The 23092-nt window shown below is 39.3% G+C and overlaps 1 long non-coding RNA gene across 1 annotated transcript in view; it reads left to right on the forward strand.

Annotated features, from left to right (window-relative positions):
- LOC143655633 (uncharacterized) overlaps positions 1-23092 on the forward strand; it is a 39402-nt gene that overhangs the window by 10509 nt on the left and 5801 nt on the right. The window lies entirely within an intron of this gene.

Consider the following 23092-nt stretch of genomic DNA (forward strand, 5'->3'; position numbering starts at 1 on the left):
TATATTGTCAGGTGGCGTCTATTTTAAACAGGTCCACTTAAAAAATTTTTTTTATTGTCAAGTATGACATATATACAAAGGAAAGAAAAAAGAAGCAATTTTCAAAGTATGCTTCATCAAGTAGGCACAGAACAGGTTTCGGAGTTTGTTATGGCTGCCCCTCTAGTATTTCGCATTTTTCCTTCTAGTTGCTCCAAAATACTGGAGGCTAGAAGAAACATCATTATAGTGATTCAGCAGATATAATGGTTTGTTAAATCCTATCTTCTCTGCTATAACTCCTCCTTCTCCTTTGATCCTTCTCCCAGTCTATGGGACTCTTTAAAACAGGCCCACCTTTGATAATTCTTATAGCAGGTTATTCTGAACTCTATTAAGAATTCTTAAGGGCTCAAGGGAATAAATGAGAGAGCTTTTTTCTCGTGATTGGTTGGGGTTGGGTATGCGGTAATCTCTTTGAGATCTGCTGGGAGAAATCTTGATCTATTGGCTCAGGATCCCTGCTTTGAACCAGTCCTATGTGCATATAGTTCCTTTTAAAAGGAACTGCATCAAAACCCTAATGTAACTATACAATTGAGTAATCACACACAAGGCACCTCAGCTAATAGAGAGATCCTGTAAATATGTTTCTAGTGAATACACAGAGAACAGCCACAGCGGAAGGGTCAGGTACTACAAATCAGAGTTTACTCTGCCAAGGTTTGCCAGCCATCTGAGGCTTGGAAGGACATTAACTGCCTTTGCATTCTCAGAATACTCACCTCAGTTTGTGATTTCACTTACTTGACCCTACTTCTGTTAGTAAAAATCTGGCAGGCATGATGAAGGCTGAGCAGGTTGACTACCTACCTTTCTGGCAGCTGTCCTGTATTCCCACTTAGCTGCCAGCAGACAAGGAGCGGAGTGAAGCCCTCCTGTAATGCTGTGGTGGCATCTAGAAGGTATCAGGAAAGCTTCAGTGACAGTAGGTAAATCTGCCATTAGCCCGTTTCTGACCCCCACCCCACCCCAGATGTGGTATAAATCATTGGGAGGAGTTCCTCCTGGAGATTTAAGCATATACAACTTGAAGAGCAGGGAGGGAAGTGACAGGGAGTGGCTTACCCACAGGAGCCTCCAGGCTGTTTCCTCAGAAAGTGTGTTGTAGGTGTGTTACCTGATAGCCCCTGTTTTGAAAACTGCCACTGCTACAAGTAGATTCTCATTATGAACCGGGAGCAAAATCAAGAAGCGTGGCCTTTTAAGGGTAGTAGTTGTAAAAGTAATCAATAGCTTTGAACAAAATCTTGGAGGATTTTCACTTCTGGTTTTAGCATTTGCTTTAATAGAGAAACCATTGCTAAGTCAACAAGATTTAGGCATGTAGCTTTCAGAGAAACATGAACTTGAAATTATGTATAAGTATTTTACTCCTACCTCAAATGGAAACAGATGGGTAGGTATATGGCACATTGTAAAAGCAAAATACCTCTGTCGTATATTAATGTTCTTTTTTTGATGATGTCGAAACCTAGGAGTATAGCATAAAAGAATCATCAGGGTGAAGCAAGATTTCCTGGGTTCCCTATATTGATAGTTTTCTCATACTCTTACCTTAAGAGTGGATTTTAGACCTAGAATGATATATCATTGCTGAAGGCAAAGCCATAACTTTTACTGGTAGGAACCATGAGAAGTAAGCTGACTTCTCAATGAAGTTTTCTCCAGGGAATTTGATTGTGAGAGAGGTTTCATAGCCCTTTTTTGAACAGAAGAGAAAAGCACAATTCATTGAAGTATGAGTGTTCAGAGAGACCAGCAAAGTATATTTTCAGAATAATATTGTATTTCTAATATGCCAGGAGAGATGTGAGATTTTTTTTATAAAAAAACTAATTCAAATTTCCCCCCAAATTATACTATCATTACATTAGTGTATTCTTAAAAAATGGAGATGGGCATTAGTCATCTACATTACCAAAGGGGAAAACTATTTAAAAACCAGATGACAGATTTTTGCCTTATAATTTAAGCAATACTGAATGGCGAAATCTTCCAAGTTCATTTAAGCAGGGATGGGAGAGAATCTCTACAAAAGTGAATAAAGAAAGGCCTTATTGTACAAATATGCTGTTTTATTTTATTAGCTTATAATGCAAATCATTACTTGCTTTTGCTACTAAGAGTCATTTTAATGTAATGGATTCATTTCCAAACCCTTAAGAAAACTGAAGCCTATGTCTTTTCATAAGTTCATGGAGAACTTTCAAATGGCCCTACCTGCCCTGGAGACATTTCTATTTCTTTCATGCTTAGAGAGTATAAAGTTGGAATTTATGCTGATGAACATTTCCATCTTGACTAATACTTCCTACCAGGTAAGTTTTTCTTTCAAGAGAAAAGAAAAGGGAGTGGACAGAAGGAAAGTCCAAGCTTTTGTAATCTGTAGGCAGTCACATTTTACATTGCTAACTTTTGAGTTGTAAACACCCATATTTTCACCCCACACTCGTGTTTCTTTTCTTTTCTTTTTTTTTTTTTTAGGGAAAATGTTTTGGTGGCTTTTTAAAATTTATTTTTTATTATCAAACCAAAACAACATGCATACATGAACATTCTTAATGCACAAGTGTTCCGTGCATGGTGTACAATCAATGGCTCACAACACCACCACACAGCAGCATACTCATCACCATGACCACCCCCAGAACATCTGTATCAGAGAAAGAGACAAAAAGAAAACAGAAAAACTCATACATACCACCCCCTCCCCCACCGACCACCAGTACTTCCATCCACTCAATACAGTCTAGCCTCTGTTTCCCCCATTTTTTTCATACCCCTTACCACTCCCCTGCATCATTCACTAGTATTTCAATCTACTCAATCTGCTTCAACATTTGTGCCCATTATCTAACCATTCTTAATCCATATTTTTTTATTCATCTGTCAATATCATTGACAAAAGGAGCACCAGACACAAGGTCCCCACAATCACATAGTCACATTGTGAAGGCTGCATCACATACATTCATCTTCAAGAAACGTGGCCACTGAAACACAGCTTCACAGCCCCAGGAACCCCATTCCAGCCTCTCCAATATACCTCAAACTAAAAAAGGAGTTGTCCATAAAATGCGTAAGGACAACCTCTCGACTCCGCCCAAAATCCCCCAGCCACCGACACTCCACTTTATCTCATTTCTCTCCTCCCCGCTTTGGGCGAGAAGTTTCTCTCAATCCCTGATGCCAAGACCCAGCTCATCCCAGTACCTCCGTCCTGCACTGCCAGGGAGGCCCACACCCCTGGGAGCCATGCCCCATGCAGAGAGGGGGAGGGCGGGGAGCCTGCCTGCCACATCAGCTGAGAGAGAGAGAGAGAGAGAGAGGCTCTCAGCCACCCCCGTGTTTCTCATGGTAATTAGTGTCTTGCATGCTACCTGCTCAAAAATTATTTTTTGAATGAATGAATTTGTCAAACACTTTCACTTTTCACTTGTTATATTCTGTTCTTTGATGTGCAAATTGTAAAGATAAGGAGCATTGTTAACATTTTTCTTCTTTTTATGTGAACAAGAAAAAATTAAAATTCTAGGTGGGTTTGACTCAATATGACTGAAACAGCAGAGGAATCTCTTACTCAAATTTCCCTGCCTGTTATGAATAAAAACTATCTGAGAGGATGCCTTAATGTATAAAACAACCCCCCCCCACCAAAGCTCAAGCATCAATAACTTGAAAAATCCTTAGAGTTAATCTCTTTCTGTATTCCGGACTTAAACTTTCTGTAGCCTATCCAGCATTCAAGTCTTGTAGAGTTCTAAAGGAAAGACATCTTCTGAAGTGCTGAGGGAGCACAATATCACACATACCTGTTCGGAGGCATGGGATAGGTCCTGGCCAGTGTGGCCTTATATGCCAGAAAAGAATTAAAACACAAAAACAAAACTACCAGTATTTATCATTAATGACAATGCCACAAAAGGCTTCTCTATGGAAGGTGATCTGATGACCAAGGGAAATCTGTTCCCCAGCAGCTATGGGTATGATGGTTATGGCCCCAACTCCTACCCATTGGTGAACATTCCTCCTGTTTGAGTGATGACTGTATCCTGGGGCGCAATGGAGCCAATGGAGTAGGACTATGGGGGAATTGAGAGAGCGGAAGTGACTTCAGACTTGAGATGTCCTGTATCTTATATTTGCCCAAACAGCTACTGAAACCACTCTTCATTGATTTGGGGGCCTGGCTCAAGGTTATGTACATGTTAGAAGAAGAATATACTGACAAATTGTTTTCAATTTTGGATGTAAAACCTTTTATCAATGCACATGAGGTTATCACTTCAAGTGGAAATGCATGTTTATGTACCGAGGACATCCCTGGCTTTAAGTGAACAAACTATCTAGAAGATGTTTGCATCTAGGCATTACTTGCTTAGTGAAATTGGGAAGACTGGAGGAAGACAGAACCTCAAACTACAAGTAACCTCAGATCCTAATTCCATGTGTTTAAAGCTAAAAATTCTTTTTTAAAGTACTCAGTTGGCATGGAGATACTGATAATGTTTCTTATTTATATCCAAATATATATTTATAGCCTTGGTGGGTTAGAGGTAATCCTTCGACTTGTGTTTCTCATAAGTTATGGAGGCCTAAGAGGAAATACTCTTTACCTGGTCTGCGACAATGGTGACCCACTATTTACCTGAGAATTCTCTTCTTCATTAGCATGTAGATTGGAGTTAGAATTTCACACGGACCTCATGCCAAAGTCAACTCACTCTAGTGAAAAGGTGCTTAAAAAATCGTACTTAGAGAAAATGGTCTATAGAAACCAAACAGAGGTTGGTACAAATAAACCGTAATCAATATGCACCCAGTTGAAACATTATACAGAAGAACTAGGAGATATCACCCTAAGTTTTAAAGAGTTTGTAATTTTAAAAAAAGGTTTTTTAAAAATTTTCTTCCTGTATTTATTCAACCAATAAACATTCTCTGAGTGCTTACATCTGGTGAAGTGCTAGATATGTAGAAAAATATACATCTGTGATCTCAAAGACAATGGGTATGGGGAGACAGGCATGCCAACAGACAATTACAGTTCAATGCAACTAATGCAGTAGGGCAAAGTTTGTGCAAGACACAGTGAATCTCAGGGGAAGACATTGCTGTATTTGGTGGGGTTAGGGGGTGGGATGTGGGGAGAAAAGGTGATACTTAAACTCATTCTTGAAAGAGAAGCAGGAGCAAGGTTTTATCAGTCATTCTAGGTGGAGGAAACGGCCTGGGCAAAGGCTCAGAGATGAGGAGAAAGCCTATCATGTCTAGAGAATGATACTTAATTTGTATGGCTGGAGCATTAAGGGGGAGGAGAGTGCTGGGAGTAAAACTGAAGTGGTGGGATGGCTAAACATTTTGAAGACCCTTGAAATTAGTTGACCAAGATCGGTAGATTTTACCTTGTTGGAGGTGAAAAGTCATTGAAAATTTTTAAACATAATCCAGGTCTGCATTTTGGAAATACCATGAAGTCAGGAGAGCGGAGAATGGATTGGAAGTGGGGGGTAAAGTAGAGGCAGAAACTAAATGATTATTTTTACCTGCCTGCTTATTGCAAGTGTGTTAAAGAGAACCACCATTACCTGTGTTAATAATGGATACAAATCCTCAGACTCGAGCAGGAATGAAGGGATAAAGATACTTCACAAAGTTGTGTCTTTTTTAAGGAAAATGTCCACACCGGGTAAGGATGGTTGATTTTGTGTTCTCCGCATTGTACCTTCTGGCATTGCTCATTGTTTACTTAATTGTTTGACAACATCCACCTGAGCTGTCATTTCGGTTACTTTATTCAAAGACTGTGTATTGTTGTAGCAGGAGTGCTGCTAGAAATCAGTCCACTTGTCTCTAGTTTAGATTTACAATTTAGTCTTTGTAAAACCTTGGAGAAGTTACTTTAATTATTTGGGCCCCAGTTTCCTCAGTTGTAAACTGAGGGACACAGGGTAAATTATTTGTAATGCCACTTCATATCATCATACAATTTGTGACTTTGCACTTATTCTCTCCTAATACTTATTTCTTACCTTCTTTTAATGACACTGCACAATTTGAAAAGGAACAGAACTATTTGGAAGAGAACCCTTACATGCATTATTTCAGAATAAAATTCCGTTTTTATTGTTCTACACTGAATACAACTAGCCTCTCTCCTAGAACAGTTAGTAGAATTTGGGTCATATTGTATCCTTCTATGAACCCAAAAAGGACTATTTCACCACCTTCAAGATCTATTAGATTAAATTAATGATTTGGCTCTAATTTTTAGGTATTGGATTTTCCTGTCCAAAATGATTCTGTTTTTGACGTCAAATAATTTTGTGTTCCCAGAAGGGATTTTCCTATTCAAAATGGTTCTGGTTTTGGGGTCCCCAGAAAGGTAGTGTAAGGATAAAACTGTGTCCCTTAAAATTATAGAAAGCGTGCAGCTTCTCATAATATCCTCCTTATTTTAAGTTCCATATTTCCTTGGAAAATTCCTGTTATTTAATGTTTTTTTTTTCTTCCTTAAGGACTTGTTTACATTAGTAATATATCTTTGAGAGCTCTGGGAGTTCACAGGGTTTTGCCTATAAAACATCCTCGCACTGTTGCTGTGCTTCAGAGACATGCAGGGGTCCCAGGGCAAATCAGAATGTTTTTAAATGTATGACATATGTGAAGTTGATGAAAATTCATGAATTCTCTCTGTCAGGGCTGCTTGAGCTTAAATCACCAGAGAAAGGTGAGTGCAAAGGATTAAAAAAAAAAACTTTTAATTCTGAAATTCTTGTCTCTTGCTTGTGATACTATGTTTCAGCTCCATAGCTGAATTTTTTATTTTTATTCAAAAATAAAAAATTAGCAGCATGCTCTAAATTGCTTTTCAGAATTTCGTGCTTAAACCATTTCTCAGATGTATAACTTTTACAGAAGAATTAAAATGTGATTTAAAAGTGTAATCACATACCATAGAACATGCAAAATATGTGAGAAAGACCACATGAGTGCTGTTAATTTAACTGATTATACTTTATGCATTAGAAATATTTTCAAATGTAACTTTTACAATTGAAAAGAAGATATAGCAGGAAAATTTTAAGCGAGAGAGAGCGAGAGAGGGAAAAAAAAGCCAAAGTGCTGTGGATATTGAGATCAGCTGTTTTTAAGTAAAAATCCATTCAAAGCAAAATAAAAGGCATTGTGTAGTGTGTGCTGGCTAAAACTGAGAACACAAGAGCATTGCAGTTAATTAGAACTAATCAACAGGATGCTTTGCAACATTTCTCACATCAGCACAGCATCTGATCTTCATAATACAAATTTCCCACAGTCTTGATGCAGAAAGAACTGGAAATAAATATTTGAGTCATTAAAATATCTGATGTATTTTAATTGCTCTTTCCAAGAGTTATTTTTATGAAAATAAGATTTTGAAAACCTCCAAATTTTGTTCGTGTTTATGTTTTAGGGAGATCATCTTAAGCACACTTTTTGTTTTAATTTTATAAGCGTTTGAATATGAGATTTTAAAAAAATAAAACTTAGTGCGTGTATCTCAGTTATATGATTCACTGTGGTTATTGTACTTGTGAAAGATAACTGGGCTTTTTCTGGTCTGTTGAGCCATTATATTACGAACGAGTAACTAATACATTACAAGTAATGAAGAACTTACATTATAGCTATTTTCATATTAACAGAATGCCTAAGTAAGTTAACTACATTATCATCTGTATCATGTGTTTTAAAAGAATATGCAATACTTAAGACCATTCTGTTTCTACAGTTCCTTCAGTGTCTACCCAGAAAAGTTTTGCTTTATTTTCATTTATTTTATATCAGAAATTGTTGTGCTAGGAAAAAATATTGCTGTGGTCATATTTTCATGAAGTTCATAATCCGTTCATTGTAAACAGCATTTTTTTTTTCTACAGACGATTTTTTTTTTTTTGGACAGAGTCTTTGTTACCTTGTGCTTTCACATTAGGGTAACACTTAGTCTGGGCCACGGAGGTGTTTCGAAACAGCTTTGTAAGAAGGTTTGTTAAAAGTATATTTAACTTGAATCAGAAATATGTAATAAATCTTGACAATGGTTTCTAAGTTTTCTCCACTCATAAGAGCTGATTTGTGAATGTCCAGTAGGTGTGCATTTGAGAGGTAAAAATAAGTGTGAAATTGGTGCTATTATTAATAAGTGAACTGTCTTCAAATGCGACAGTGGTCCATTCTCCTATATTTATAAACTACAATCAGCGGGCAGCAGTAATTCACTCATCAGACTCTACAGTAATCTCTTGCTGAAAGGAAACATGCTTTAGTAGAAAGCAAATGCAGGCTGGTTTGGGTTGTCTTGTTTTTGTTTTTCATTTGCTTTACTTTGGTCTGTGTGCTTCCTCCTTCCGTATCCAAGGGATGTTTGTTTTTCCCTCCCCATCCCCTAAAAAAAAAGAGGGGGGGTGCTTATTGCTATTTTCCTTCTTGAGCATTCATCGTATGTTTCTGTTGAAATAAAATAATCGTTTGAAGGAACTACCTTTTCTTTAGCACTAAACTTTTTTCTTTGTCCTCTTTTTTTCTTGCCCAGATTTGACCTACTTCATTGCAGGCGCATCTCTCTCGGCTAGGCTCTCTTTCGGTAATTTACTCTTTCCACTGCTTCACAGGGACAAACAGCTTTGATGACAAATACTTTGGAACACTCATGTTGTAACAAAAGGGCTAGGTTAGGATGTGAATATTTTTTTCTTACTACAGAGCCTGTTAAAGGGATAGCGAGCGATAGATGAGTTTTAAGTTTTAGAAATCTGATATAGTTTCTTGTCCGGATTGGTGCATTAGCTGCAAATGTTCACTGCCCCGGTGAAAAGCAGTTTCGGTAAATACAGACTGGAATTGGTTCTGTTACGTCTAATTTGACTTATAGGAAATGAACTTGTAATAGTTTAAAAATGCTTATTTCAACAATTCTGCTTATCTTTCAAATCATTATTTCTTAAAGCAAACAATTTAGGTAGAAAAGTTATTTGATAAAAATAATTGGTTCAGGTGAAATAAGGCTCTTTCTTCTGCCAGATAATGATTCAGTGTCGACTTTAACTTCAGTGTTATTATATTAGATGCAGAAGTCTTAAGGAAGAAAAGCTGCATTTTTATTTCTAAAAAATACTTTATTTTTTAAAGAAGTAAACAAATATAGCAGAATTGAATAAAACCTCTTATCAGAATTTACTTGCTGTTATTCAATGCCTCAAAATTTTTCTTAGGAGGCAGGAATGGCATATGTTTAGTTTCAGGACAAAGGCACCTTTTTAAATGAAGAGCTTAAAGAAAATCTATAAAGAAGTTTGTTTAATAAAATGTAGGCTCACTAAGCTTTCAGTTGTAAAAAATCCTATAGGTTACAAAATTATAAAATGATCAAAATTTGATGAACTTCAGAACTAATGTAAGGTTAGTCTTTACGAAGAGTGTCTTAAAAAAAATAAAAGCAATTACAAACAGCTCCTGGAATTCACTTTGGATAACATGACCAGGAGGCACATTGTTTTACTGTTTTTCTATGGTAGAGCTGATGGAAACACTCGGGAGTTAAATAAAATTATGTAACTTCAGAATATTTCCAGGTGGTGGTTTTATGCAGGACTAGTGATATGCAGTTCAAAACAAAGCCAAATCTTAGCGTCATACAACATTAATTAACTCATTTAGCAATTATGGATTATTATTATTACTGTTATTAGTTTGCTTGCTAAATGGCCAAAGCTATATGGGTCAGGAATTAAAACAGTTCAGGTTCTTAGCAACGTTAGAAAGTCTTCATTTAATAGTTTTGCAAAGAATTTTAAATCTCTTACATATGATTCATTAAAATTCATTTTTACATCTTGAGACTTAGATGCATTTAAATTTTACAAATCATTAAATGCTCTTAGTTAAATATTCTGTTAAGGTAAAAGAAATCTATTGTAAACTGGTTGAGTCTGTCTAAGAGAGTATTTACATGTAATGTTGTTTTTTAATAGAGAAAAATGGCTAAATGCAAAGTAAGGTCTTAGCTTTTTTGCTAAAGTTGCAAACATGTTGTTTAAAATGTTGTATTTAGTAATAAAAACAAATTTCATAGATACTAATAAATCTCCACCTTCTTGGCTATTTCCTATCACGTGCAATTTTGAATGTCCTTAAAAAATATAAATATACTCCTATAGGATTCATTTTTAAAGGAATGAGTAAATATGTTTAGAATTCAAATTCTCTCTAAAGAAAGAGAGTTTAAAGTCTCTAACAGGATAGTGAACTATTTACTTGGTGTCAACTTGTCTTTATTCTACATTAAGTAATTTGACAGAACTAGCTAGTGGAAACTATCCAAAACCAGAAATCAAACTGAGCATATAGTGAAGAAGGAAAAAAGGAAGAGTTGCAGGAAATGATATTTTCCCATCAGTGGATAGGCATGCATACATTAGAGGCATAAAAGGCAGCAGGGGGAGAAACAAAAGCTGTATGCTGAGATCCTGCAGGTCTGAATTGACTAAATGGGGGAAAAATGAAATCATTCTACTTAAACTTGTTCACTAATAAAAGGAGAATCGCTTTTGTTAAATATGCTTGGTGTGATTATCAAGCAAAATTTTTTCTCGCAGACATCTATGAATAAAACATGCATTTGAGCATTAGGTAAACAAACAATAAATGGATGAGTTCAGTTGCAACATAATAACATTTTATTTAGAAAACATATATAATCATATTTGTATCGGCAATCCAAATTTAATGACTTTCAGTAAACTCAAAGTGCCTCACGAATAACATCTTCTGCGTAAGGCTTGCTTAACCTTTGCCCATATTTTCTATTTTCTGCAAGAAGCAGATTTTTAAGATTGCTGCTGAAATATACATAAAGCAGATGAAAGCACAATTTCTCAGAAAAAAATGATTTTGAATCACCTTTACTTTTAGGTTACAGATGTAAACATATTTTAAACTGCATTTCTGGGACTGGGGGTAGAAAATGTTCTCTGTCAGTATAGCTTGGGCTCATTCGAACAAGGCTCTGTGTCTTAGCTGAACCATAATCTTTGGCTTATTAGCCATTTCATTAGCACGGCATCTTCTTCTGTAAAATATGAATGAGAAGAAACCATTTACAATAAGGAAAGCAAACAACAGAATGGATTTCCTGTGTTGGTGTTTTCTAAGACTGTTAAACAGAAAATGGAGGGAAGAACTCTCTTTAGACGATATCACTTAATTAAGTAAAGCATCCTAATCAGAGTCCCCTCCAATTGTAATGACTGTAGGGAGTCAAGTACATTTCTGTCTATATTAGAGTATCTAACTGCAATGATTTATTGATATTTATTTTAGAAGTGCAACACAAAAGCAATAAAACAGAGAAATCAAGGAGAGAGGGAACATGTCATTGCTGACTGCAGGTACCATCAGAGCACAGCAAAATATCTGATTTTCTTATGGAAGGCTTTGCTTCTAAGATCAGGGCACACCTTTAGATGGGAATATTCCTTCCCCATACTTGAGTTTTCCAAATATTCTCTGTGACATTTCTTTGTCCATTGGATAAATCATTGCTTCACTTTCTTCTCTGCCAGAATCACTGCAAATGAGTGGATGAGTACCTGCTGTTTTCTGCAGTGACATTACTGGATTGCATTCTACACTGATTTTAGTCTTAAAAAAAATACAGCTTCTCTGTATGGGAAAGAGATTTGAGAAAGGAGGGTAAATGTACTGTATAGGCAAACAGACATTGGCTGCCCTCCAAGCTGCACACAGCACAAACCTGTTTATCTGCCACATTTCACAAATCTCAAAAACACGAGAATAATCAGGCAAGCCACTGGATAAGTGATTCACACTGGGGAACCTAACCAATATTCAATGAGGATACCATGATGTTAAGACATTGGGGCAAATAGACTTGTATTTGTAGAAACTGCACGTAATGAGGTTGATTAGTGGTTGGCGGAAAACATTCTACACCAAAATGAATTTGAAGAGGTAGCCCATCCAACCTTGTGGATTTGGGTTGGGTCTCCACTTACCTGGAGAACTGGATAAAGAAATGTGCTTTCACCTATGCTATTTCAATAATTGGGGCCAATGTGCATTTTGACTTCCTCTTAGTTGTCATAATGATTTCTTTCTGGATACCCACGTCTAAATATTGGGGATTAGTGCCTGAAAACCCCAAATTATACCAACACATATATTCAAAATCAAATAACCAAACAAACTTCGAACCTCTTCATTCTGTATACACAAAATTACAAAGTAACATTCATTTTTTTGGTTGGGGGGTGGCAGGTAGGGTATGGTCCGGGAACATTCATTTTTATAACTATGGAAGATGAATTGTTTGGTAATAAGTGAATTAGGTGGACAAGGCTATAACGACTGCTATATCATTGCTTTTTTCTTTTAATTCCTATTGTTTCTTCCTCATTTGTTGTCTTTAGTCCCTTTCTTTCTTATTCTAATACTTATTTCGAATTAGCATTTAGTTGTAAAGTGGAAGCTCCCAAAGGTTTTGGGGGATCATCTCGAAAGTATGTTTTGCTTCTGAAGCTCTCATAGTTGTTTGTGAATTTTAGGCTTGGAGTAATTCCATAAACTCGACCTGGTTATAATGACAGCAAAATGGATTATCTATTTGCATGGCACGTGTGTCTATTAGTTTCTAGTACAGACCTTCCATCTTACTATCAAGAAAATGTAGGTTTCTCTACATTTGCAAACACAAAATACAGTGTTTGCAGAGAGAAGAGCAAGAATATAGAGGGACATTTAAATCACCATTGTACACGCCAAGACTTTTTTTTCCATGTGTTGCAAAGAGAATGGCACATTGCTAAAAGTTTTTACACTAGAAAACTTTGTTGGATTAGTAACCAAGGACTAATCATCATCTTAGCAACAGGGAATCTTGAAAAAGGTAGGTGACCTGGAAATTAATCTTCCAAATGAAGTTTGCTGCTCTTGAGCTTAAGGCCTTACCTCTGGAGGATGTAAGGTTGAGTCTGTGGCCAATTGTACCTGCAAATGTCTTCCCCTTGCTTTGACGTTTTCTCATCTTCTCACTTCCTGTCTCAGGTTCAGTTTCTTCAGGATCAGACACAGGGACTGACTGCCTGATTCCAATGATCAGGATTTGGAAACCTAATGGCAGAATCTACCACCTTGTGGAAGTCTGCCCTGACAGCCTCTGCCCTTGCAGCAGGATACTTGCAAACTTGACATCATCTTTTCTTCTTCTTTCCTCCCCTGTCGTGTAAATTGTGATAATTTTTTTTTTTTATGATCTTGAAGTCCATTGTGTGGGAAACCTTGCAGCATCACTATATAAGAACTTAAAAGCATTCCTTGGAAGATGGTCCAGGTAAGTAGATGTTTGAGGGTGGTTATGAGAGCTGCTAAAATTATCGACAAATTGCCAATAGTCTGGAGGCTCAACAGATTGATTTTGACAACCACAGGAAATTTTACTAAGCTCCCTGTGTGACTTGGGTTTTGGGTAGATGCCCATGATGCCGAAGTCAGTTCTAGGATCCTCAACTAAAGCCAATCAGAGCTCTTTACTGAGTCATAAAGAATCTTTTTGGAGGGCATTTTAAGTGATCGTTATTGGGAGGTAAACATGATCACTAAACTCTATATAATCTACACACCACAAGAACCTAAGGAATAAGAGACTCCATGAAAGTGAACTTTTAAAGGACAAAAACAATATTAAAAAGATGTAAAGTAAAAAACAATTCTTTTACTGCAGCCTCCTCTAAGCCATTCCCCAGTGATAACCATTCATAGTGGTTTCTTTTGTATTTTATTGACATTTCTTATTTATATGCAAGCATTTCTTCTTTTAAATCACAAATAAGATAATACAATATATTTCCTACTCTGTAACTTGCTTTTATTCACTTAATATATTTTGGCTGATGTTCCAGGCCCTCACATATGGCCCCACCTCATCCAGCGGCTGCACAGGCCATCATGCATGTTATCATGTGTATAACCATCCCCATATTGATGGATATTATGTTTTGTTGATTTATTTATTTGCTTTTCCGAATAATACATTATTTGCATATTCTTTTGTACTTTCATAAACATATTTATAGTGGAATTCCTCAATAAAAACATATTTAAAAATTTGAGCTATATTTTATTGCTACAACCAAACAGATTAGACTGTGCCAACTTGCCTTTCACTGATAGTTTTTGAGAGGGAGGGATTTTTTTTTTTTTACATGGGCAGGCACCGGGACTCGAACCTGGGTCCTCTGGCATGGCAGGCAAGCATTCTTGCCTGCTGAGACACCGTGGCCCGCCTGAGAGGGAGGGATTTTGACAAGGGCTGGGATGAGTTCTGTTTGTGACATTCTGCCTGCCATTTCAGCTCTGCAGACTTGGCTACCCGCAGCGCAGTGGCGGCTGGGATGGTTAGTGATTACCTGGTGGAAAGGGACTCAGCCTGCGCTAGGAGAGCAGCAGCAATGGCTGGGAATAGAGAGAGGGTGGCACTCGAGTTTTCACAAAGTCTCCTGCTAGAGCAGCCTTCCACAAGTGGCAGATGGGGAGAGGGGGGCGGGCTGCAGAACAAAGTCGGAAGCCATTCACCCAGGTTGTCATGCAATGGAGATGAAGTTGAATTAGAACTGTGTTCTCCCCACACACACTCACACAAATATGCTAGCACAATCTCTCTCTCTCTTCCTCCATCCCTCTCTCTCTCTCTCTTTCTGCTCACATTCTAATGCAAGTGTGCATTTACCTGTCTTCTGTAGCTTGGGCTGGGCTTCCAAAGAAGGGCGGTTGGCAGTCACTTGTGGCCAATTTTCCCAAGCAGCCTCTCTGGGCTTCCTCTCCCTTCTCCCATTCAGCTTCTCTGCCTGTGATTAACCCGCAAACTTACCTGACATTGACCCAGTTCCTGGATTTGAAGAGATTTCTTGATCTTTGAAATTTCTACTCTTTATTAGATACTTTTATATGCTCCATTTTCATCTTTAAATAGAAACCTGTTAAATGACTCTTAATCTTTACCCTGGATCTCAGCATTTTAAGTGGAGGGGTTACTTGAAAGTTCTCAAGGTTATAGTTACATTAGGAAGTTCAACTTGTTTTCAGTGCTAACATGCTAGGTACTATCCCAGGGGCTGCAGATGCAAAGTGGATGAAACCTTCTTTCCAGAAGCTCATAAAATAGTGATGACATGGCCAGATAGCACTAAGTAAAATACAAGTCACTCTTAGATAAGTGTTAAACAGAGGATTTCATCAACTTCTATCAAGTCCTACTTCTGGAAATTTATCCTACAGACATATCTGTGCATGTAAAAAAAAGGCCAAACGCACACATTTTTCACTGTAATGTTGTTTGCATGGTCGGAGTTAGAAAACAGCCTGAGTGTCCGTCTATAAAGACACTCCATAGCATTGAATAAACTCTTTATGCACTGATATGGAATAATATCCAGGATATATTTTTATATGAAAAAAAAGCAAGGCGCAAAACAGGTATAGAGTATTTCTTTTGTATGAGAAATGTAGGAAAGTAAGAATATATATTAATATTTGCATGGATATGCATAAACATATTGGAATAACTCATAAGAAACCAAAGGAAGTGTTCATCCATGGGGCCAGTGGGGCTAGTGGGGTGGATAGGGAAAAGGGGTGAAGCTCAACTTCTCCGTGTATGCCATTTTATGTCATTTTGATTTTTGAACCATGTGAATGTTGTGTCTATTCAAAACCATAATATTAAACAATTCAATTATAAAATAAACCCCCCCACCAAAACTCTGAAAGCAGAAGTTGCATTTTCTGAGGTGTTTGGACATACTAGGCTACATTTATTTGGTATAAAGAACATTACCGTTATATGGGCTGGGCCAGGAAGCTCTGAACAGGAGACAGAAGCTTTCTTAGACAGCACTGGATTGTCTTACCCCATTCCTAGACCCTTTATCTCAAGGAAATGATTTCGTCCAGAGCTACAAGGAAGAATACCGTTCTTACCAAAGTTCTCAGAGACGGACTTTCTTATAAACAGGATACGTAGAAGACATGGGAACAGCCTCAGGAGTAGACTTCTCTCCCTAAACTTCGGCAGGTGGGCCGACCTGCTCAGAGTGGCCGCCTCAGGCGTCTCGTGGAAAGACTTGAGTGGCTCGTCCATTCAAGTTGACCCACTTCCATGAAATTAAGCAATGCGAAAATTTTCTACCTTCAGCTTTAAATAAAAGCCTTATGCTCAGAAAAAAAAAGAGAGAGAAACGTTAGTTGCTTTGCCACAAAAATACTCCTTTTCTTTGGCAAGGCTCTGTAAATTTCCCAGAACACGACATGAAGATCATTTGGGGAAAGGTAATGAGACAGAATCAGATTTTGTGAATTCTCCAGTTACTTCCATGAACCGAAATGAGGAGGTTATGAAGGACGGTGGCAGGGAATAAAGACATTAGGAGCAAAGGTCTTGGTGGTGAGTTCATGGTTATAGAGGACACTGTTGGGAGATTGCTGGGGCGTGAACGCGTCATGATGCATGGCACTCAAGGAGGAGAAAAGGCCGGTCATGGGTGAGAGAGGGTTTTCCTTCCCTGAACATCTCTACACCAGTTCTCCTCACTCAACTATTTCTCCTGCTTTTCGCCGCATCGAAGCCATTCTTGGCGATATAAGTACACCTAGGCGGGAAGGCCCGGTTACCCAGGAAGCCAGAGGACGTGGCCGGAAGCCTGGAGGGGTTGAATAGCCGCGTGGCTGACTCACTGTCTCCCACTCACTGGCTTCTTTCATGGCTCGTTTTTACCCCCAATCAGTCCTGTGGAAAAGGGCCGGAAAAATCCTAGTGATTTAGGAACAAGACTCCCAGACAGGATAAACTGACCATTTACCGATCTAGCCCAAACCTAGTGTCAGTTTCTTTTTGGAGTACTAGTGAGTCATTTTATTTTTGTGTGATCACCACACAAGTGTGAACCCATTAGGCAAGCTATTGCCAGCAATCAGGGCCACTGGTTACATACCATCAGTAAGAGGGACTCAGGTGAGAAACAATTCTGATTATAGGTATTTAGCCCAAATGTACATCAGTTAGAACTCCTTAAATGTATTTCTTTTAGTAGCTAATTGAAATACTTTATCAGCGAAAGTCTTGACACAACAGTTATACAAACATACTTATAAAGAACACAGGGAAATTAAGTAAGACTTATAATGTACACCTTTAAAAAATGATGGCTTAATTTGTACTCTCTTTGTGATTTTAACTAAATATTGTGGTGAGTAGTTCTCATTCTAAATCCTAAGTATATGGGCATTTATTACACACAATATGAAAATACTTCAGGAGGCTTGTGATTAACGCTGTGGTATTCAGGCACAGTTTGTAGAGACTTTCAATCAAAGACAAAAGGCCCGAGCAGAAGATGACTTCGTGAAAAGATGCATATATATACAACCAAGGATTTAATTCCGACTTGCTCCCGTCAGCTCAGTCTTAGCTCTTGTCTTGTCAGGATGGCACCGAGCAAGCATTCCAGGTGCCCTCTGGATGAGTTCCTAGGATAAGACTGCCAGATAAAATACAGGATGCCTGGTTACATTTAATTTCAGATCAATAATATATAATTTTTTAGTATAAACATGTCCCAGATATTGCACGGAACAAACTTATATTTAAAAAAAAAGTATTTGCTCTTTATCAGAAATTCAAATGTAAGTGAGTGTCTTGTATTTCTTTTTCCCCAAGTCTGGCAACCCTACCCCAGGTGTGTGGAGAAACACTGCACACCTCCTTTCTCTGCCCTCCGTGGCGAACTTGGGGTTTCGGAATCCTGCAGCCACTTGCCCCAGCTCCTCTGTGCTTACTTTTGGAGGCAGGACGCCTCACAGGTTTGAAATCCTCGAATCCCGAATTTCAGTCCAGCCCTCTAGTCCGAATCTCTCACTAGATGCTGCCACACCCTCTAAGGCTTAGACTTGCTTCTTCCTAGCACAGCATTTGGTTCATGCTGCATATTTTCAAAGAGTTTCTTTCTTTTTTTTTTTTTTAACATTAGTGATTAGAGAGAGAAAAAATAGCTACATTGCCACCAAGGCTAGACCCCTCCCCGCCCGCCCACCTGAACTTAAATTCCAATTTTTAAGTTTTCAACAATGTCTTGTCTTGTCAGGATGGCACCGAGCAAGCATTTCAGGTGCCCTCTGGATGAGTTCCTAGGATAAGACTGCCAGATAAAATACAGGATGCCTTGTTACATTTAATTTCAGATCAATAATATATAATTTTTTAGTATAAACATGTCCCAGATATTGCACGGGACAAACTTATATTTAAAAAAAAAAGTATTTGCTCTTTATCAGAAATTCAAATGTAAGTGAGTGTCTTGTATTTCTTTTTCCAAGTCTGGCAACCCTACCCCAGGTGTGGGGAGAAACACTGCACACCTCCTTTCTTTAAAGATGTGGACTTTAAAGTGTGGACAGATGTGGAAGGAGGTAAGGGGGCTCCTTGCAGACTGTTTGTACCCCTGGACTGGCCTCTTGGGAGGGTGGTTACTGAAAGGTTTCATTCAAGACTTTGTAAGTCAAGTCAAGTGTCACCACTGCTAGAATGCACCGTCTAGAGACACGGAACAGCCATCTGGTAGGGTAAAAAATAAAGCAGAAGCGGAATTGGAAGATTTGGGGTGCAGTGAGTCCTGGCTCTGTGCCTGATCTAGTTGTGAGATTTTGGGCAAGTCATTTAGCCTCCATGAGCCTCAGTTTCCCCCTCAATGAAACACATAAAATGGCCTCATAGGCCAACTACAAAGAGAAACAATGTATGTGGAAGTTATCTGTAAATTTCAAATACGATCTAGATGTTTGTGGTGGTGATGATGGAGAGGAGAATCGAGATATAAAGAAACACTAGAGGACACCTGCTATTAAAGAAATATTTAAATTCAAACTCTAAAATGTTCACTATCCACTCAGTCCACAGGAAGTGCATAGAAAAGTGTCTTGTTCTTACATGGGCTGGGAAAGGGGAAAAAAGAAACTCCGAAGATAAACCTAATTCCATATATGTTTTGGAGACAGCTTACTAAAAAACGTCATGCCTAAAAGTTTAGAATAGAGCATTTTATTTATTTGAGATCATATTGAAAAACAGATACCAGAGAGGAACACTGAGCAACATTTTGTTTAAAGGGCTTTACTTTTATTTTTGGGTCAATACTCCTGCAACATCTAGACTGTTTATTTGTAAAAACATGAGCCAAGCCTCTCAAACACATTATTATTATTTATTAGTTTTTAAACATAACACCTTGTCGTTTTCAGTGCATATAGGAGGCTTTCCTGAGTGGGCAGTGCATCTACTCTCACAGTGATAAAGCAGAGGGAGCAGGAGAAGAGGTGGGACCAGCAGTGCCGGCTCCCGGGGAGGTTGCAGGGGGGACACAGTTATCAGGGAGCCAGGTATCGACTCTGAAGAGCATGTGTATAATCAAAAAGGAGCATGTCACAATCACCACTAACTGCCCTCCAGTGGGTTCAGTGGTCACGCAGCGCTGGGCCGCGGGTGCTGTACCCCCACGTGTGCTGTGGGCTGCGAGCTCTGTGTAGGAGGAAGAGTCCCCCCCACTTTGTCTGTCTCCACCCAAAGAGGCCTTTTTTTGGTCCTCTGCTCTGAGCGATTACTCAGCAAAGACAAAGCTTTCAAGTGGATGGTGAATTAAATCCCACCGCTATCATTCCTAGAATGATAGGACAAGGACAGAAATTAAACCTCTGGATTTAAAAATCATACGTCACATATTTTCTTCATTTCCTTGCACACAACTCCCAAAAGTTCTGAGCAAAGTGCAAAACTCTTCCAGAGAAACACAGAACGTAAGCTAGTGCTAACACGCTTTGTTATCAAGGGTCCCCGAAACCATGAGCTTCACCCCTTACAGGATCTCAGATTGCTTTTCTTTCACTTCTGCTCCCCACACTTGGGCTTGAGTGCAAGTGAAGTGGCAGCCCCGCCAGCTAAGAAGAGCTCACCTTTAGATTTCCGAATCATCTGACCTCACCTGAGGGACTGGGGGGTGGGATGGGACGGGCAGTGTGTCGGGGTCATGTGGGAAAAGCCTGGCCCCATTATCAATCTTTATGTTAGTAGTTGGAACAGAGAAGCTACTCCAAGTACCTCTGGGCAGTCACATGTGCCCCAGGTCCAGCTATCCACAGACTCATTTCTGGGTCCTGGGAAAAAGAAAGGACCTTGAGTGAAAACCAGAAGACCCATCTTCACCCAAGCCTCTGTGAGATTTTGGAGTGGGAACTAGTATTGCTCTGGTGAAATGGCATGCTGAGAGTAGGTAGACAGGGGCATAGAAAGGGGGCATTCTCCTCCACTGTGCCACAGACCTCGGATAGCACGGGCCCATCTGCTGTCTGGGTCCCCAGTTTCAGCGGCAGCACCCACATACCATGCCGTGGTGGAGCCCAGCAGACAGGAAGATGGCCTCAGGCCCAGGGAGGAGGCAGCGGTTCTCAACAGAGGCACAGCAGAGGCACTGCTAGCAGAGCCTAGCGGGGAGACAGCAGAATTCTGCTTTACAGTACGTGTTGTACCTGCAGGATATAGTTATACCCAAAGAGAAAAAAAGCATAAACATGGCATCTTTTGCAAGAATTATATCCTAGCACATGTGAGACACACCCCAAGACATTTATGTGAATGTGTGAGGAGAAAGGCAAACTCTAGAGAACGCTCAGATATCTTATCTCACTTCCTCTTTCCAAACACCAGTTCTGAAAGTTGTAACTATAGGGATAAAATGATGCTCCTTCTCGGGCATTTGGCCAAGCCCCTCCCAGACTCACAAAGCCTTCTTGTGGTTTTCTCTATATTTGGATTGGATTCAGATGTCCAGAATTTGTGAGCAAATAATATTTACCTTGTCAGCTTGCCGGGAAGAGTGAATGTTTAACGTTTGCTGAGCACATGGGGCAGGGCTGGGCCCGCGGGGAGCCCTCCTAAGTGGGGCTCCTCTGATATGATCGCTGTTGAAATCCACATCCCAAACTCGCTGCGCTCTCTGCTTAGTGTGCCATGACACTGACTTAGGTTTAAATTGTGACTCACCATTTACTGCTGTATGTCCTTGGCCACATTTCTTGCATCTTGGTAATTGGAATCAATCCCCCAAATACGGAGCCCATTACGTGTCAGGCCTTGCGATGTACAGCTTGAGTATGATTCCTGCCCGCAAAGCTCCCATCACCTGGGGGTGGGGACAGGCGCCTGAATAAGCTTCTTATTCAGAGCTGTAAGGACAGAAGAAGCTCACGCATCCAACTTGAGTTGCAGAGTAGTTGACAGACATTTAAAAAGACAGTAAAAATGGAGACTCAAAAAGAAATGATTACATGCCTTAAGGGTTCTATTGGAACTTAAAACATATAGATGTACATTAACTTGCCAATCTTTTGATGTAGGCACCGGGGCTTTTCTTTAAGTCCTATAGCCGCAGTCCCAGGTCATCTTTCTGGCATGAATCACATCCATAAAACATTCTTGAAATTTCCTGTTTTAATTTAGTGACATGGGAGCAAAAACTTACATACCTGAAATCAATCTGAGGGTAGACTCTGTTTAGACTTTTGATGATTTTTCCCAGTTACAAATGTCCTATCTATACCGAATGTGATAGCAATTTTCAGCAGCTCCCATTTATGTCCTCCTGCAGTAATTTTCATAGAAACACAACGTTCTTTCTATATGCATATTGTTAAATTTCTATAGTATTTAATTGTATGACAATTACAGTAATAAGTGAAACTGGCATAAAATAAGTTTAGAACAAATGCATTTGACTCTTGGCAGCATACAATTCAATTCAACTAGTGGGAGCAAAAGTAAATGGGTGCACTAGAGAGCAGCTTACCAGCTTTGAGCATTGGTGAGCCCAGGGCTTTGTCAGTATGTTTTACAAAGGAAATGATGTGTATCAAGTGAGTTGGTTAAGTGGAGGTCGGTTTTGAGAGCATTTACAATACAATGAATGCCCATAAGAAGGATATCTAACCCGGACTTGGGGATCAGAGAAGCCTTTCCAGTGGGAGTGTTTATTCGCTGAGACCTAAGGGTTTGCAAGGACCTAAGCAGAAGAAAAGTCAGGAAATAGTCTTTCAGGCACTGGAAACGGGCAGAGAGAGGAGTACATCTACAATGGAGGAACTGAAAGAGGTGTTGCTGGAGTGTGGTGTGGAGAAGGGGAAGTGTGGAAGATGAAGCTTGAAGGGGATCTTATAAGCCACTTAAAGAAGTTAAGGCTTTATTTTAGGGACAACAGAAAGTCATAGAAAAATTTTTAGTTGGAGCTGACAGAATCAGAGTTGCAATTAGAAGGATTACTTGACTGCATTACGGGGGAATACCTTAGATGTGCTGGTGGGTCAGTGGAGGGATGGACATTAAGTCCGGACAAGGGAGATCAAATGAGCCATGGTGGTGATCTGAACTAGATCTCGCAGAGGGTCATGGGGATGGAGCAACGGGCCTGCCATGTTTGGGGGGCACTTCAGAGGTAGAACGCACAGTGATCACAGTAAGGAGAGACCTGGTGAAACCCGCAGCGTTTCTGACTTTGGTAGCGGTGCTATTTACTGAAGTATAGTAAGAAGAGTAGGATTGGGGAAAAGATGAGTTCCGTTTGGAATATATTGAAACAGAGGCTTAAAGAAGAAGTTGTGGACTGTCCATTAGTTAGACATGTGTCCCTAATGCTATATCTTAGATGTTAGACATGGCCAAAAACTCATGTAAGATAAGGAATGAGAAGTATTCGATCCATTGTCTCAACCAGAAGCCCACTGGGGCCCTTGGTGAAAGCAGTCCTAGAAAGATAGCAGGCACAGGTACCAGATTGTAGCGGACTGAGGAGAGTGTTGGAATGAGGAAATGACCTTGGGTAGCTAACTGATTCGAGAATTGGGTCTTTGAAGGGAGGACAGAGGTAAAGTGCAGCAGCTGGAAGAGGAGTAGGGCATG

The sequence above is a fragment of the Tamandua tetradactyla genome, chromosome 14 (genome assembly GCF_023851605.1).
Source record: "Tamandua tetradactyla isolate mTamTet1 chromosome 14, mTamTet1.pri, whole genome shotgun sequence".
Lineage (NCBI taxonomy): Eukaryota > Metazoa > Chordata > Mammalia > Pilosa > Myrmecophagidae > Tamandua > Tamandua tetradactyla.